This window comes from Peromyscus californicus, unplaced genomic scaffold, assembly GCF_007827085.1.
Source record: "Peromyscus californicus insignis strain IS unplaced genomic scaffold, ASM782708v3 Scaffold_4__1_contigs__length_199733344, whole genome shotgun sequence".
NCBI classification, from domain to species: Eukaryota; Metazoa; Chordata; class Mammalia; order Rodentia; family Cricetidae; genus Peromyscus; species Peromyscus californicus.
Genome location: NW_026294562.1, coordinates 57,601,404 through 57,619,021, shown reverse-complemented (window position 1 = coordinate 57,619,021; position 17,618 = coordinate 57,601,404).

The window sequence follows — 17,618 nt, the reverse complement described above, 5'->3', positions numbered from 1 at the left end:
CAGTTTGTGTGTTTGTCAGATATGAGAGCTGGGAATGGAGCTCAGGTCCTCTGCAAGAACAATATATGCTCTTAACCACTGAGCTCTCTGGCCCCTGTCCCCAGCCAATGTCTAACAAATTTCTCTTGCCATTCAAAGTTCATGCTGGACCCAGGAAGCCATCTCTCTTCACCCTTCTGCTAGCTCAGCACCATCTCAGAGCCCCGTCAGCCTGTGTCATGGTTCTCAGATTCCTACTGTTACGACACTTTAATACAATTCCTCATGTGCTGACCCCCAACCATAAAATTATTTCATTGCTACTTCATAACCGTAATTTTGCTCCTGTTATGAATCATAATTTAAAATGTCTGATATGCAGGATATCTGATATGCAACCCCTGTGAAAGGGTCATTTGACCCCCAAAGGGGTCATGACCCACAGGGTGAGAACCATCGGTCTACAATTCTTTGACTTTGACTTGTACGTGTCTATACTTTTTCTTCTTTTGTTTGTTTTGGTTTTTTTTTGTTTTTTGGAGGGGATTGTTTTGTTTTGTTTTGTTTTTTGAGACAGGGCTTTTCTGTGTAGCCTTGGCTGTCCTGGAACTCACTCTGTAGACCAGGCTGGCCTCGAACTCACAGAGATCTGCCTGCTTCTGCCTCCCGAGTGCTGGGATTAAAGGCATGCACCACCACCACCTGACTCATTGTTTTGTTTTAAAGTTTTTAAGGTCCTAGCTATGTATGTCAGGCTGGCCTCAGACTCAATATGTAGCAGAGAATGATCTGGAATATGTAATCCTCATGTCTGCCTCTACTGGGATCACTGGTGTGAGCGTGTGCAAGAACACACACTATTCTTACAGTGCTGGGGGCGGAACCCAGAGCTTCATGTTTACTAGGCGAGCACTCTGCCAACTGAGCTCCGTCCCCAGCACTGTTGGCTTGTTTGGTTGGTTTTGGTTTTAAATTTTCTTACTAGTGTGTTTGTCCAAGATTGAACAGAAGTGTCTGAGCTCACATGGCAAGGCCCCATCTCACCAGCGTGTTTTGTCCGTCTTCGAAGACAACCTCTTGCAGACTGGTGGGATGGCTCAGCGGGTAGCGACTTGCTACCGAGCCTGCCAACCTGAGTCCAGTCTCCCAGACTCTGACTCTGGCAGATTGTCCTCTGACCTCCAAACAAACTTAAATGTAAAAGTTTTAGTTATTTATTTATGTGTACCACCTGTGTGAAGGCCATCAAGGAGGCCACTGCGGCCTTGGACCTGGAGTGACAGGAGTCGGGAGTTGTCCTGTGGGTGCTGGAAACCAACCCCTGGTCCTCCACAAGAGCAATAAACACTTTTTGAGACAGGATTTCTCTATGTAGCCCTGGCTATCCTGCAACTCACTCTGTAGACCAGGCTGGCCTTGAACTCACAGGGATCTGCCTGCCTCTGCCTCCCCTACCACCTGGAGAGCAGTAAGCATTCTTAACTGCTAAGCTACCTCTCCAGCCCCAGTAAATATAATTTTGAAAACAAGCTTGTAATCCTAGTACTTAGAAGGTGGAAGCAAAAAGATCAGAAGTTCAAGGCCAGCTTTGGCTCCATGGGAAATTTGAGGCCAATCGTGGCTATGGGAGACCCTGTCTCAAAAATAGAGCCAGGCATAGTGGTATATGCCTTTAATACCAGTCCTCAGGAGGCAGACGCAGATGGGGCTGTGTGTTCCAGACCAGCCTGGTCTACATAGCAACCTGTCTCAAAAATAATTAAATTGAATTAAAAAATCCCCAATTTCGCCGGGCGGTGGTGGCGCACGCCTTTAATCCCAGCACTCGGGAGGCAGAGCCAGGCGGATCTCTGTGAGTTCGAGGCCAGCCTGGACTACCAAGTGAGTTCCAGGAAAGGCTCCAAAGCTACACAGAGAAACCCTGTCTCGAAAAACCAAAAAAAAAAAAAAAAAAAAAATCCCCAATTTCATTCTACCGGTGAGCCAGATGTGGCCCTCATGAATAGTTTGAACACCTCTCAAATGTGGCTGTCTCACAGTGGCTGTGTGTGAGGTCCCAGGTCACCCTCAGGAGGGTTGTTGTCAGACAAGGCTAGTGAACAAGAATTGTGGGAGAGACTCTAGCCTGTGTCTATAGGCACCCACCTGGGCCTGGCTTTCAAAGCCCTCCCTGTGTGGGCTGTGCTGTGACAGTAGCAAGGTTCGTGGTGGCCACAGGACTGACAAGGGGTCTGTCCCAGATGCCACAGGACCTCACCTCTCCCTTTGCATGTGGCTCTGGGGACTGAGCCCACAACAGCAGGTGTTGCACCTTTTCCTCCAGTGTGTCCACACCCCAGACCTGCCGCAGCTCCCCAAGATAACAGATGTACGTTTGCAAGGTGCAGTGCCCTTTGACCCACATCCGGCACAAGCACCACCTGTCCCCTGATGGCCAGCAGCTCCAAATGCAGAGACGGGAGATGGTGCAGAGGCCCAGCTGCCTGAGGTCTAGCTGTGTGTCACCTTCCTCCTCTTCCATCAGGTGACAGCTTCAGGGAGACAGTTCTCCATTGGGGACCTGGAGGTCCAAGAACACAGGCATGGGACCACTGACCACACTGCTGGTGAATGCTAACAGCTGGCAGCATCTTACTGCATTGCCTCGGGAAGCATGGGGCTAGGGAGATGGCTTAGTCAGCTCCCTGCCTGTCACACAACCGCAAGGGTCTGTTTGAATCCACAGCATCGGCATAAAAAGCCAGGTGCTGCCCCAGCAACCTGAGTTCTACCCCAGGACCCACAGAGTAGAGGGAGAGAACTGATTTACCCAAGTCGTTTTCTGACCTCTACAAGCATGCCCTATCACATAGGTGCCTAACACACACACACACACACACACACACACACACACACACACACACACACACACACACCACATAGATAGATGATAGATAGATAGATAGATAGATAGATAGATAGATAGATAGATAAAAGGATTTTTTTAAAGGTTTGCATGGGGCTGGAGAGATGGTTCAGTGGTGAAGAGCACAGGCTGCTCTTCCAGAGGACCCAGGTTCAATTCCCAGCAACCACATGGCAGCTTAAAACTATCTGTAAACTCTAGTCCCAGGAGATCTGACACTCTTACACATACATGCAGGTAAAACACCAATGTACATACATAAAAATTTTTTAAAAAGCTTGGCATGATAGCACATCAGTAACTTATTGTGGAATAATCGCTTTGTATACTGTGAAATTTGTTGTTCTCATTGTTAATAAAAAGCTGATTGGCCAATAGCTAGGTAGGATTTTCTGGACAGAGAGAATGCTGGGAGGGAGAAAGATAGAGTCTGAGGAGTCTTGAGCCAGATGCAGAGGAAGCAGGAAGTGTACAAAATGAGGTAACAGGCCATGAGTCATGTGGTAGAACATAGATAAGAATTATGGGTTAATTTAAGTTGTAAGAGCTAGTGAGTAATAAGCCTGTGCTATCAGCCAAGCGTTTATAATATTGAATATTTCGTTGGTTACTTGGGAACTGCCGGGCGGGAAAGAAAAGTCCACCTACAGCTTGGGGTGTAGACACAGGAGGATCCCTAAGGTTCACAGCCTATCTAGGTGAACTTGTGTGCTCCAGATTCACTGAGAGACCTTGTATACAAAAAAAAAGCAGAGAGCTGGGTGTGGGTGTGAGTTCATTCAGTCAACACTCGAAAGGCAGAGACAGATCAGTCTCTGAGTTCAAGGCCAATCTGGTCTACATAGTAAGCTCCAAGGTCAGCCAAGGCCTTCTACATAGTGAGAGCCTGTCTCAAAAGGTTGGGGGGGGGACAGAAGCAGAAAATCAGGCTTGTGGGCACCCACCTTTAATCCCAGCACTTGGGGTGCAGAGGTAGGCAGATTCCTATGAGTTGGAAGCCAGCCAAAGCTACATAACAAAAACACATCTCAAAAAAGCCCCTAAAACAAAACCAAAGAGGGTAGGCCAGTGAGATGACTCAGTAGGACTAACTGTACAAGCCTGAAGACCTGGGTTCAATTCCTGGAACCCACATAAGGTAGAAGCAGAGAGCGGATTCTGTTGTTTCCTCCAACCTCCACAGCAGCGTGCATCACATGCACACCTACATGAGCATGCACACACATACACTACACAACAGAACACACACAAAATAATACATCACACTGTGTTGAGGCCACCAGCAAGATGCCACCCTAGTGCACAAAGGGCAGTGCCCAGGCTCAGGAGACATAGCAGAGAGACTCCTGGGCACTGTGGGGGCTTTCCCTCCATCTCCTGGGGATCCTGGTCTCATCAGAACACATTCTGTGTTTGAGGTTGGGGACCAGACAGCAAAGAGATGCTAGTCCATTGGACTCACTCCCCACCAGCTCTGAACTGAAGCACTGCCCCTCTGCCAGTCCACATGGGCAGATTGTGCCAGACACTCCAGCCCACCTCACCACTGACTGCCCTTCCAAACCCTGTCCCTTGGCCACCATGACCACCACACATGTCTTCCAGGGCAGGTGTTAGACAATGGCTCCTCTTCCTGTTTCATGACCTAGAGCCCCTAAAACCATGCTTTCCAGAAGGACAGGATTGTCTTGCTATCTGCAATAAGCATGCTGTTGTTTTGGTTTTGGTTGACATGGGGTCTTGCTACATATCCCAGGCTGGCTTCACATCAATCCTCTTTTCTCAGCCATTCCAGTGTTGGGGCTGTAGGTATGTGCACTGACTATTGGCCACACCTGGGTTTATGGTGTTGAGGGGCTTTATGGGTGGGATGGTACAGGACCAAGGATATTAGGGTGGGACCCAGTTTTTGGCAAGAGCAGGACTGGAGATTCAGTTATATGAAAACACAGGCATGCACCAGGCACACTGGTGGCATATACCTTTAATCCCAACACTTGGGAGGCAGAGGCAGGTGGATCTCTGTGAGTTCAAGGCCAGCCTGGTCTATAACGTGAGTTCCAAACAGTCAAGGCTGTTACACAGAGAAATTCTGTCTCAAAAATACAAATAAACACAGGCATGCATGTGCATAACACACACACACACACACACACACACACACACACACACACACACACACACACACACATACACACACACCTTTCATAAAGAGGCTGTCTAAGAAGTTCCCAGATGTCCTTGGCAAGGAAGCTGCCTGCTGGTGCATCAAAGCCAGTGTGAAGCCTGGCTGGAGCCACTCTTGGATGGAGGGGTTGTAATGTGTTTGAGAGGACTGTGCAAGCCAGTGTAAACAAATCCGTAGGAAAGCATCACGTCTCTTTCACCTGGATGTTTCTGGGCAGAGAAGTTAGGTGGCTGAATACGTCCCCCACCTAGTGCTGTAAAGTCAAAGCCTGCAGTCAAACCCTGGGATCCAGGCCACAGCCTGCAGAGCAGGTGTGTCTGACCAGCTGGCTTGGGGGTGAAGGTATTCTTTTTGGAGCAGCAAATGTTCCCCTGGTTATAGTGTAAAACACAAGCAGCTGTTAAGTGTCAAACCCAGGACAAATGGCTAAGGTGCCTGTTTAACATATCAAAGTGGACCCGGCCTCCAGGTTCTCCCAGCATCCCTCAGTCCCTACCTGTTACAGGTTATGGCTGGCATACCCCACCCTCTACCCTAAACTCTCCAGCCAGGGGCCAGGCTTCACTTCCCCCAGAGGCTCTTCCCTATATAATCCAGACATTTTGGTTACCTGCCCCTTTTGTACCTTTGGCCTCCTGGCTGCTGCACCTGGTTCCCTCTCTTTACGCCACTCCCCCACCCCCTGGCCACCTCCCCACATGGCCCAGCTCAGTCTTTTCATGTCCACTCTGGGTTCTCCCAGATGTCCCTGCCTCTGACTGTGCTCTCCCACGTATCTACAATAAACTTTCTCCTCCACCACACCTAGGAGCAGTCATGTTCTTTCCTTTCCTTTTTCTTTCTTTTTCCACTCCCCAGCTCTGTGGTTTGGATCTTCTGTCCCCTAAGGCCCATGGATTAAAGGTTTGGACCCCACGGTGATGGTGCTCTTAGGAGGCAGTGAAACCTTTAGTAGGTGGGGCCTGTCTAGTAGGAGGAAGTCCGTGCCCTGGATGGGGGTCACATCAGCTGGTTTTCTTGTTACTGTGACAGAATACCTTACACAAGCAACTTCCAGAGGGAAGAAAGGATCTTTTTTTGGCTCAGGATGTAAGGGACAAAGTCCATCACGGTGCGGTCACAGTGGCACCAGCAGAAGGTAGCTGGTCACATTGCGCTCCCAGTCCGGAAGCAGAGGCAGGTGACTGCTGATGCTCAGCTCATTTTTTATTCGGTGTGGAACTCCAGCTCAGGGCAAATCTCCTCACATAAGGTGTGTCTCCTAGGTGGTTCCACATCTTGACAATGATGGAGCCATCCCTGGAGAGGAGAAGCCTGCTTTTCCATCCCTGGCTTCTCTCCTCCACTCTCACATTTTCTCCTCAGTTCTATGAGGGAGTAACCCCCTTCCACCAAGGGCTGTCCTGCCACAACCTGGCCTGAAGGCACGGGGCCAGCCCCACACAGAAGGAAACCTCAGAAACTGAGTGAGACCCAACTTCTCTCCTTCCAAATGGATTTTCTCAAGTGTGTTGTCATAGCAACAGAAAGGACCACAATGGGTTCATCCTGTCCTGTAAACTGTTATTAATCAGGATGCGAAATAGGAGCTTGTGGTCCTCTGAGCTCCTGTACTGACAGAAGATTCAGGCATTCGAGAGTGGATGGACCCTGTTAAGAACTTGCTGCTCCTCCAGAAGACTTCAGTTCCCAGCACCCATATCAGGAAGCTCCCAACCACCGTTAGCTCCAGCTCCAAGGGATCCAGTGCCTTCTTCTGGCCTCCATAGATACGACTCTCTCTCTTTCCCTCCCCTCCTCTCCCCTCCCTTCCCCTTCTCTTCTCTTCTCTTTTCTTCTTCTTCTTCTTCTTCTTCTTCTTCTTCTTCTTCTTCTTCTTCTTCTTCTTCTTCTTCTTCTTCTTCTTCTTCTTCTCTCTCTCTCTCTCTCTCTCTCTCTCTCTCTCTCTCTCTCTCTCTCTCTCAGAAAGAGCTCTTAGCTGGACAGTGGTGGCCTTTAATCCCAGCACTTGGGAGGCAGAGGCAGGCAGATCTCTGTGAGTTTCAGGACAGCTAGGACCACAGAGAAACCCTGTGTGTGTGTGGAAAGAGAGAGAGAGAGAGAGAGAGAGAAAGAGAGAGAGAGAGAGAGAGAGAGAGAGAGACAGAGAGAGACAGAGAGAGAGAGAGGAAGGAGGAGGAGGAGGAGGGAGAGGGAGGGAGAGGAAGAGGGATAAAGAGGTCTTTGTGTGTGTGAATTCATACGTGTTCAGTTCATGTGGGTGTAAATGTGTATGCTCATATGTGGAGGCCAGAGTTTGACACTTTCTCAGTCATGTTCCACCTTAGTTTTTGAGTTTGTCTCTCACTGAATCTCGCTCCCTAATCTGGCCAGACTAAGTGGACAGCAAGCTCCAAGGAGAGCAGCTGGATCTCAGGTGAGGAGAGACTAACTGCCACCCTCTCAGACAAGAACACCAACAAGCTCACCTTTTTTTTTTAAGGCTTGTCTATTTAGGGGCTGGAGAGATGGCTCAACAGTTAAAAGAAGTTACTGCTCTTACAGAGGGCCAGGGTTCAGTTCCCAGCACCCACACAGTGGCTCACAACCATCTGTACTCTGGTTCCAGGGGATCTGATGCCCTCCTCTGGCCTCCACAGACACCAGCCATGAGTGTTGTACACGGACATACGTGGAGGCAAACACTCATACATAGAAGATAAAACTAAACCTAAATGTTAAAATATATTTATGTGTGTGTGTGTGTTGCCTGTGTGTATGCATGTGCATTGTGTACAGGACATAGAGGCTGGAACACAGTGTCTGATCCCCTGGAACTAGAGTTTTAAGTAGTTGTGAGTCATCAGATGTGGGTATTGGGAACTAAACTCAGGTCCTCTGCAAGAGCAGTCAGTGCTCTAACTTCTGTGCATCTCTCCAGCTCCAGGCCTGCTGTCATTGACGTCTCTAGCTGGTAGTCACAGCTGGTCTGGTTGAAATGGTAATGGCTCTTCTGCCCAGAGGACATTGTTCCATAGCACAGTCTCTGGGGTGGAAAATGCCAGTAAGCACTGTCCTGCCTCCTGCAAAAGAGACACACACACACACATACGATGGCTGTAATTCTTAACTTTAAAAAATATCTAAGCCAGGTGTGGTGGCGTACACCTTTGATCCCGGCACTCGGGAGGCAGAGACAGGTGGATCTCTGTGAGTTCCAGGACAGCCAGGGCTACACAGAGAAACCCTGTCTCAACAACAACAACAACAAAAATCTACTTTTAAGTTTTGTTTATATGTATGTGTGTGTGAGTGTGCTGTAAGAGAGGCTGTCTGATCCCAGGGATTGTGTGTTGCCAGACAAGTGTGTGTTGTTGGGAACCAAGCTCGGGTCCTCTGGAAGAAGCACCTCTCCAGCCCCATGGCTTTTCTTTTAAACTTTCAATATATCAGAATTCCAAAGGCCCTCAGAGCTTTCCCAGCTGAGAGTCTTTTGGGTGCAGGGCTGAATGAAACTGTGGTGCCCAGTGCTCGAGGCCTGGTAGACCAGTGCTGCCCCTGCCTGCCGCCTGTTCCAGCACATGACCAAACTTAACGTCCCTTTCTATAGGTGGTAAAGTTGGGTCACACAGTGGGTGAAGGAATCACAGCTCAGGGTAAAGGAGTGAATTGGGCTGTGCATAGGGGTGTCCTCTCTTGCACAGAGGCCTTGAAGATGGCTCAGTGAGTAAAGGCACCTGCAAAGACTGATGACCTGAGTTTAATTCCCCATACCCACATGGTGGAAGGAGAGAACTGACTCCTGGGAGTTGGCCTTTGACCTCCACGCGTGCACCATGCCATGTGCGTGTCCATATACATGCACACAGACAGCAAATAAAATCTAATAATTTTTACAAGTCAGGAGCTTTTTAGCTCATTCCTGCCAGATTTCTCAGAAGGCGAAGGTCATGTACAGAGGGGCCCACGGCTGTTTTTGGAACCTAACAGAAGCCTGCAACCTCAGGTGGTCCTCCCAGGAAACATATCCATCCAATACAACCACAGACTGGACTAATAATTTCTTTTTGTTTTTATTTTGTTTTTAGGTTTTTTAAAAAAGATTTATTTATTTTACTATGAGTGTTTTGTTCCCATTTATGTCTGTGTACCATATGTGTGCCTGGTGTCCTCGGAGGTCAGAAGAGGGAGTCAGATCCCCTGGAACTGGAGTTATGGATGATACGAATGCCGTATGAGTGCTGGTAATTGAACCCAGGTCCTCTGACAGAACAAGTGCTCTTTTTTTTTTTTCAGGGCTGAGGACCGAATCCAGAGCCTTGCACTTGCTAGGCAAGCGCTCTACCACTGAGCTAAATCCCCAACCCCTAGAACAAGTGCTCTTAACTGCTGAGTCAGCTCTCCAGCCCCATGTTTGTTTTGTTTTTATGAAACGGGATCTCATGTAGCCCATTGGATCTAACACTTCCTATAAAGCTGAGAATGGCCTTGAACTCCTGGTCTTCCTGCCTCCATCTCCCATAAGAGTGGCAGGTCACTTCCCAGCAGAGGAGAGAGCTGGGAAATCCCTAGGAACATTTTTTTTTCAGACACAGATAGATGGATGACAGATTGGTTCATAAAAAAGAGGTAGGTAGATAGACAATGGATAAATGGGTGGATAGGTAGACAGATGACAGATAAGTAGATAACAAATGGATAAATGGGTGGATTAGTAGACAGATGATAGATAAGTAGATATTTAATGGATGGATGGATGGATAGATGATAGATATATACACTGATAGATAGATAGGTGGACATATAGATGACAGATGGAAGGATGGAGAGATAGGCAGATGACAGATGGACAGACGGATGGATAGGTAGACGGATGATAGAAAAACTGATGAGATGTAATAGATGATGGAGGGATAGATGGACAGATAGATGAATAGATGATTGATAGTAATAGATTGACAGATGTCAGAAGATAGATTGGTTGATAGATTGTAGGTAGATGGGCAGATTGTAGATATAAGTAGATGATAGACAGACAGACGGACAGATAATAAACACAGCAGATGCCAGATGCATGAGAGATGGCTGAGAGGCAGCTAGAGGCAAGCCTGTGTCTGGGATAAACACTGTTATTTCGATAGTCTGAATTCTCTGATGGAACCAAAGAGCACACGTCATCCTGGAGGGCTGGCCCAAGGCTGCAGGAAGCAGAGGGTGTCTGACTGTCTCTCCCTCTGCACACACTGCCTCAGGCCCAGCACATCGAGCTCTGCTTTAGAGAAGATTGATTCTCAAAGGCTCTGGGAGTGTTGAGGCTCCCACGAATGTCTGAAGTGAACTTTTTTGTTTGTTTTTGTTTTTGTTGTTGTTGTTTTCAAGACAGGGTTTCTCTGTGCAGCCCTGGCCATCCTGGAACTCGCTCTATAGACCAGGCTGGCCTCAAACTCAGAGATCCATCTGCCTCTGCCTCTGCCTCCCAGGCGCTGGGATTAAAGGAGTATGCTACCACTGCCGGCTTGAAGTGAACTTTTAAAAAACTCCTGAGGATGTAGCTTGGTCTGTAAAGTGCTTGACTAGAAAGCATGATGCCTGGGTTCCGTCGCCGGCGCTGCATCAGCTATCAGGGTATGATAGCTTACATCTGTCATCCCAGGATTTGAGCGGTGGAGACAGAAGGACCCGGAGTTCAAGGTAGTTTTCAGCTACACAGAGAGTTTGAGGGCAACTTGGGTTGTATGAGATCATGCCTCTGCCTCAAATAACAAAGTGTGTGTGTGTGTGTGTGTGTGTGTGTGTGTGTGTGTGTGTGTGTGTGTGTGTGCCTCTGCCTCAAAAAACAAAGTGGTGTGTGTGTGCCTCTGCCTCCAATAACAAAGCGGTGTGTGTGTGTGTGTGTGTGTGTGTGTGTGTGTGTGTGTGTGTGTACATGTGTGCAGAGGGTGCATTCACCACCTAGGTGGGTGTATGTAGAAGCCAGAGATTGAGGTGTGAATGTCATCCTCAATCATCCCTCACTCACGAGCCTAGACTTACCAGTGAGCCTCTGAGATCCACCTCCCTCTACCACCCAGTGCTGGCACTACAGGCCCACACAGCCCTGGCCAGCTTTGACTTGGGTGTGGGGATCCGAACCCAGGGCCTCACGCTTGCCCAGCAAGTGCTTTATCCACTGAGCTGTCTCCCCAGCACCCCCAATTTGTAAGTGGGTTTCGTTATTATTCAAGCTGGCCGAGCCAGTGACAAGTTAATAAACAAGATCATGGCGGAGTGTCGCCACAGTACCAGGAGGAACAGGGCATGAACAACAGGGAGGTCCTGCCTGGGTACGATGGCAGGCCAGGCAGCCCTCCTACCACAGCAGACTGTAGGGATGTTGACACCCGGAGTTTGACAGGAGGAGATGGGGAGAGATGCTCAGGCAGAGGAAACAAGAGGCAGAAAGCTCCTGAGGCAACAGAGCAGAAAAGGCTCACGGTTGAAGGTCCTTGGGAGGGAGGAGACACTGGTGGCCAAAGAGATGATTGTCCCTTATGGTGATATTTTATTTGTATTAAAATGTTATTTGTATGTTAATAAATAAAGTTGCCCGGGGGTCAGAGCTATTAGCAAGCCATAGGAAAGCAGGGCAGTGGTGGCGTACTCTTGTAATCCCAGCACTTGGTAGGCAGAGCTGGGTAAGTCTCTGTGTGTTTAGGGATACAGCCATTATTGGATACACATGCCTTTAATCTCAATACCGATCACGGAAGACCTGGAGGCCTATACAGACAGGCCGTGAGGAGGCGGTCATGTGGTTGGGTTTACAACCAATGAGAAGGCAGAACAGGAACTCTATATAAAGACTTTAGCCGGGCGGTGGTGGCGCACGCCTTTAATCCCAGCACTCGGGAGGCAGAGGCAGGCGGATCTCTGTGAGTTCGAGGCCAGCCTGGTCTCCAAAGCGAGTACCAGGAAAGGCGCAAAGCTACACAGAGAAACCCTGTCTCGAAAAACCAAAAAAAAAAAAAAAAGACTTTAACACAGGGGTAGCTCTGGTTCGGAGAGGTAGGACCACTGCAGGAGGAAGGGTAAGGTTTTAGCTCTTAGCTCTGACCTCTTGGCTTTCTTCTTTGCATTGGTTCTGTGTTTCTTATTTAATAAGAAGGTTGGTTACATCTACAGTCCCTCAAATGGGAACGCCATGGATTGCACTGTCCCTGTGGTCAGGACCAACATGGGCTTGGATGCTAATGAGTTTACCCATGTCCAGCTGGTTTCTGTGTCAGGTGGCACCAGGGTGGAGGTCTCAGGCCCACATACAACAAAATGCAGCTTGCGGAGCCCAGGAGCATATCAAACTGAGTCCAGAGGCTTCTAGCTCCCACTGGAGCCCAGGCCCCAGCATGCACTGGACTCTCAGTAAATACTGGAAGCCAGGCCTGGTGACTGGGTTTTGTAATCCCAGCACCCAGGAAGCTGAAGCAGGAGGATTTCCATGAATTTGAGACCAGCCTGCACTACTCAGAGAAGTCTAGCCAGCCTGGGCTACAGAGTGAGACCCTAGCTCAAAAAACACATAGAAGCTGGGTATGGTGGTACAAACCTTTAATCCCAGTACCCAGGAGGCAAAAAGCAGGTGAATCTCTGTGAGTTCGAGGCCAGCCTGATCTGTACATACAACTCCAGGCCACCTAGGGTTACACAGAAAGACCCTGTCTCTAGCCGGGCGGTGGTGGCGCACGCCTTTGATCTCAGCACTTGGGAGGCAGAGGCAGGCAGATCTCTGTGAGTTTGAGGTTAGCCTGGTCTACAAAGTGAGTTCCAGAACAGCCAGGGCTACATGGAGAAACCCTGTCTCTAAAAAGAACAAGAACAGGAAAGAAAAAAAACTGTCTCAAAAAATAAATAAAAACACAAAACCTGTACTAGGGTGATCGCTCACTGGGTAACTGGATAAAGTACCTGTTTTATAAATATGAAGACTTCTGGTCAGCTCCCCAGAACCCACACAAAAACCAGTTGCAGCAACACATACCCCTAACTCCGTGCCTGAGAGGTGGAGACAGGTGGATCCCTGGGACTCACTGGCCAACCAGCCCAGCCTACCATCAAGTTCCAGGGCTCTTGAGAGACCCTGTCTCACAAAAGCAAAGGGGACAGCCCCTAAGGAGGTGGTCCTCTGCCTCCACGTGCACACACACACACACACACACACACACACACACACACACACACGTGCATCTACTCCTACATGTAAGCATGCACACACCCAAATAAACATGCTTCAGCTTGCGGCCAGGGTAGCCCCCACGTGCCTGTAATGTCAGCACCTGGGAAATAGACACCGTAGGATTGGCTCCCCGTCGCTGTTACAATACAGAAATCGTGCTGAGGAGCAGAGTCCAGGCACAAATGCCACACATTGTGTGACTTCACTTCTATGAAGTCCATTCTATGAAATGTCCAGAACAGGCCAGTTCACAGGGACAGAAAACAGACCGATGGTCCCTGGGGCCGACAGAGGGCAGAACGTGGGAGTGGCTGCTGATGGCAGGCATTTCCTGTCCGGTAGTGAAGGTTTCTGAAATGGATGGAGCCGATGGTTGCAGAGCTCATGAAATACCGTAAACCCTGGTTGTCAAGGCCTGGGTTGTGTCAGGTGACGGTCATGTGTCGCCAAGGCCAGTTGCTTCTTTGCGTGGTTTTGTTCTTGTTTATTCGTTTTGTTTTGTGGCTGGCCTAGAACTTGCTGTGTGGGCCCGGCTGGCCTGGAACCTGCTACAATCTTCCTGCCTCTGCCTCATGCCTTTGGGGATCACAAGCATGCAACACCAAGCCCTACACTTGTTTTATTACTTCTATTCATTTGGGTGTTTGTGTTCGAGAGAGTGCCACAGCATGCCTGAGGAGGTCAGAGGACAGCTTGCAGGAGTCAGTTCTCTTCTTCCACCGTGTGGGTCCCAGGGATCAAACTCAGGATGTCAGGCTTGGCCACAAGCACCTTTACCCACTGAACCATCTCACCAGCCTAACTTTTCTGTTTGGAAGATGTGCTGGTAAATTTTCTTAAGCTTAATGTATAAAAAGACTAACAGCCTAATAGAAAACCAGGCAGAGTGACTGGGTAGTGATGAGAAAAGGAAATGCAAAACCCTCAGCATTATTCATAATGGAAAATAAAATGTGAATTACGGGTCTGGGCGTGGCTCAGAGGTAGGCCACTTGCTCAGCAAGCACAGGACTCTGGGTTCATCCCCGGTACTGTGAACATATGAATGAATAACTAATTGAAATGCAGATTAAAACTGCCCATAGAGTCTCTTATGAGCATGCCCATAGTTCCAGCACTTGGGAAGCTGAAACAGGAGGATAGTGAGTGTAAGGCCAGCCTGGGCTTGTGAGCAGGACACAGTCTCAAAACAAAAAGACCCCAAGGTCCATTATTCATTTCTCCAAACAGGGAAATCTCACATTTGGGCACCTGCTATATTTTGCTTTGAATGCTGGGAATGGAACCAACAGCCTTGTACATGCTTCACCAACATTCCACCACTGAGCCACCCGGCCCCTTGGCACCCACCCTTGCTAAGACTGTGAAATGGCACTCTCATATCTGGCTTCAGGGAGTCACAAAAAGGGCCAGTCACCACAGAGAGTTAATGGCTGACATCCTGCATCTGTCACAGAGTGCGCACAAAGAGGGTCAAACACTGTCTGTAAGGCTGCAGCTAAGATTGACACACAAGTTAACAGAACATGTGGGGCAGATGGCATCTTCCTCCCCACTTACGTGCATGTAGAGGTCAGAGATCAACCTCAGGAGCTGGCCACCTTCTTCTCTCGCTGGCCAAGGGCTCACCCATGAGGCTAGGCTGTCTGGCCAGCAAGCCCGGGGATCCTCTTCCTTCTCCCCAGTGCTGGGTTATATGTGCACACTACCACATCTGGCTCTTTACCTTGGTGCTGAGGCTCTCACCCTGGCACAGCATATGCATTCCAGATGAAGCATTGCCCCAGCCTCCAGATGGCTGTCACTAAGGGACAGACATCATTCAGTAAGTCGAAGGCCTACATGGAACACAGACACTGGCCTTTCTTCAGATGAGAGGGGCCTCCTCTTGCCTTGACCTTGGAGAATCACTGTCCTTGTCTTTGAACTCACACTGCGACATCTCCCTGCCTGGCTCTCAAGCTTGTTGGTCTTCAGAGACAAATGCGGCACCTGCGGCTGCAGAGGGCGGTCTGGCAGCCTCAGTGAGTCACAGGCATGCATAAGCTGCACACCCACATGAACCCACACACAGGCTTACGTACCTATTTGCAAGCATGCACACGTCAGCACACAATGCACCCGCATCTCCTTTTAGGCCAGCCTCTTCCGGCAGCCTAACGAAGAGGACAACTGGGTAGAGGACATTAAGGACACCAACACGTTGTTCTGCACATGATCTCGACCCAGCAGTCAGCTCTGAGAGTCCACGATACCCATGGGCCTGAGATAGAGCAGATGACCTTAGAACAGTTATTTGTGGTCTATGGCAGGAAAAGCGTGGAGACCCCTCCTGTTGTGGGGAACAAGTTAGTTGTGGTAAAATGAAGCTACAGGAGGGACACTCTTGGCAACCAGTAAGTCAAGCTGAACGACAGGGAAGCTGTTTGCTGAAGCGAAGAGGCTTCAAGATCTGCAAGTAAATTCGAGACGGATGGAAGTGGGAGCCGGCCCCAGGACAAAAAACAATTTCAAAATTCTATTTTTTTTTTTTTTTTTTTTTTTTGGTTTTTCGAGACAGGGTTTCTCTGTGTAGCTTTGCGCCTTTCCTGGAACTCGCTTTGGAGACCAGGCTGGCCTCGAACTCACAGAGATCCGCCTGGCTCTGCCTCCCGAGTGCTGGGATTAAAGGCGTGCGCCACCACCGCCCGGCAAAATTCTATTATTTTTGACTAGGTGTGATGGTGTATACACCTTTAATCCTAACACTCGGCAGAGGCAGGCTTATCTCTGTGAGTTCAAGGCCAGCTTGGTCTACATAGAGAGTTGCAAGACCCTGCCTCAAAAATAAATTAAAGTTAAAAAAAATTTAAAGACAACGAAATACAGCCATTTACTTACTTATTTACTTACTTATTTATTTAGGTTCTGTTTCCAATTTCGGCTTTTTCTCTCCCCACAACGAGTACTTATTTGTTTTACAATGTAAAGTTAGGATAAAGAAGCTTGGCGGCCCGTGCCTGTGATTCAAGAATTCAGAGAGGCAAGGCAGAAGAACTGTTGCAAGCTGAAGGCCAGCCTGGGCTACATAAATAGAAAGACTTTGTCTTTAGCAACAGCATAAGCTCGGGGCACTACGCTGGCCATTACTGCTGCCAAGGCTCCGACCCAGAGCAGGAATCCGGGAGTGCACACTGCCTTGCCAGAAACTCTACGCAGAGGGCACCACTGCGGTCCCCAACCGACCCCCCTGAGTTCCGCACAGGGCTCTGGGTGCCCTCTCACTCTCTGCGGGGTGGCCTGTTCCTCCAGCAGTCTGGCTGACCTTGACCTTGAAGGAATCACCAGTGGGCGACTGACACACTACCCCACCCCGTGCTCAGACCCCATCTGCCTGGCCTGGCCATCTTCCCTCCCCACTCCCCCAGCACAGGTCCTCTGGATTCCCCTTAAGTGGCTTGCAAAGGGAAATACATTTAAGGGGGCCGGGCAAACAGGTGTCCTAACTTAACCTGGGTGGGGTGTGGTCTCGGCAGCTCCTGGCCATTCTCATCTCCACAGGCCACAAGGAACAGTCACTCCAGCTCCCACCTCCGTAGTTCTAGGGCTGGTCCCATCTTGGGTGTGGGGGGACAAGACAGTTAGCTTATCTGGAGACCTATTAGCACCTGGCCATCTGCCTCTTCTATTGTACAAGTTTTATAGGGTCGAAAGGGCCTGAGACCTCAGTAAAGTTCCAGAGAGATACTGCCAGTCCCACAGAAGGCTGCTCCGAAGCCAGGAAGACAGGGTTATCAGTGTCTTTAGTGGGGCAGGGGTAGGGAGGTGGTGTCTAAGAGATGAAGCAGGTGACCTCAAGGTTGGACCTTAGAGTCTGTTTATCTCCCAGATGGGAAGCAATCCACTCATAGTTCAAGGTCATTAGTGAGAGGGACTCCGACCAACAGCACACCTCATTAGGAGCCATGGTCACCCCTCAACTGATGAATGGAAAAACTAAGTGTGGTATGCCCATACAGATGGAATATTACTCAGCCGTAAGAAGGAGTTAAGGGCATGTACAACAACACACCCAGGTGACCCCTGAGAAGGCCATGCTCAAAGAGGCCAGACACAAATGATTATGTTAAAGGGTCCCTCTTATATGAAATGTCTAGAAAAGATAAATCCTTATTTTTTTAAGATTTATTTATTTGTTTGTTTATTTATTTATTATGTATAGTGTTCTACCCACATGTATCCCTGCAGGCCAGAAGAGGGCACCAGATCTCATTACAGATGGTTGTGAGCCACCATGTGGTTGCTGGGAATTGAACTCAGGACCTCTAGAAGAGCAGCCAGTGCTCTTAACCTCTGAGCCATCTCTCCAGCCCCCAAAT